The sequence below is a fragment of the Rattus norvegicus genome, chromosome 1, assembly GCF_036323735.1.
Source record: "Rattus norvegicus strain BN/NHsdMcwi chromosome 1, GRCr8, whole genome shotgun sequence".
NCBI lineage: Eukaryota > Metazoa > Chordata > Mammalia > Rodentia > Muridae > Rattus > Rattus norvegicus.
Window position 1 is genome coordinate 112,117,802 of NC_086019.1, and position 1,521 is coordinate 112,119,322.

A 1,521-nucleotide genomic window follows, 5' to 3' on the forward strand; every position below is an offset into this window, starting at 1 on the left:
AAAGAGACTTTTTGTTCCAAAGACAATGGAGTTGGCAGCCCTTTTGATTTCAATGCTTTGGGCTGTTTCTGGTACTTCCTACATCTCAGCAACATTCTTCGACGTCTTATAATTTTGAACAAAAGAATTACCAGAGTGTCTGTAGTCTTTATTTGCAAAAATAAATAAGAAAAGAACAATTAGGTTGACATGACTGAGAAGGCAGAGGATGGACTCAAATTTCATGTGTACATATTTGTCTTCATCTCATTATATTCTTTTACTGGGACCCTGGTGGACCAAGTATTGATATTTACAGTACTTTTCTGCAGAAAGTTCTAACTCAAAATGATCAATATAAGCACATATTAATTCTACAGTAACACATGACCATCAACAGTGCTTTTATTTTTTATTGGATATATTTCTTTATTTATATTCAAATGTTATTAATTTTCCAGGTTTCCTGTCCATAAGCCCCCTATTCCCTTCCCATTTCCCATAAGGGTATTCCCTCCCCATCAACCCCCTCAAGTTTCTCTCCATTTAGTTTGATGTTAGCCACTGGTATGCTGTATAAGGCTTTTACTATGTTTAGGTATGGCCCTTGAATTCCTGATCTTTCCAGGACTTTTATCATGAATGGTTTTTGAATTTTGTCAAATTCTTTCTCAGCATCTCATGAAATGATTATGTGGTTTTATCTTTGAACTCGTTTACATAATGGATTACATTGATGGATTTCCATATTTTAAACTATCCTTGCATCCCTGGAATGAAGCCATGATGGATGATCATTTTGATGGACTCTTGGATTTAGTTTGCAAGAATTTTATTGAATATTTTTATTGAATTTTATTGAATATTTATAAGAGAAATTGGTCTGAAGTTCTCTTTCTTTGTTGTGTCTTTGTGGAGTTTACGTACACACATATTTGTGGCTTCATAGAAGGAATTTTGTAGTGCTCTGTCTGTTTCTATTTTGGGGAATAGTTTGGACAGTATTTGTATGATGCTTTCCATGAAGGTTTGATAGAATTCTGCACTAAACCCATCTGGTCCTGGGCTCTTTTTGGTTGGGAGACTTTTAATACCTGCTTCTATTTCCTTAAGAGTTATGGGGCTGCTTACATAGTTTATTTGTTCCTGATTTAACTTTGGTACCCGGTGTCTGTCTAGAAAATTGTCCATTTCCTCCTGATTTTCCAGTTTTGTTGAATATAGGCTATTGAAGTAGGATCTGATGATTCTTTTAATTTTTTCAGATTCTGTTATTATGCCTCTCTTTTCATTTCTGATTTTGTTAATTTTGATACACTCTCTGTGATCTCTGGTTAGTCTGTCTAAGGGTTTATCTATCTTGTTGATTTTTCTCAAAGAACTAGCTCCTAGTTTTGGTGATAGTGAGTATAGTCCTTTTTGTTTCTACTTGGTTGATTTCAGTCCTGAGTTTGATTGTTTCCTGCCTTCTGCTCCTCTTGGGAGTGTTTGCTTCTTTTTGTTCTAGAGCATTTAGGTATGCTGTCTAGCTGCTGATGTATG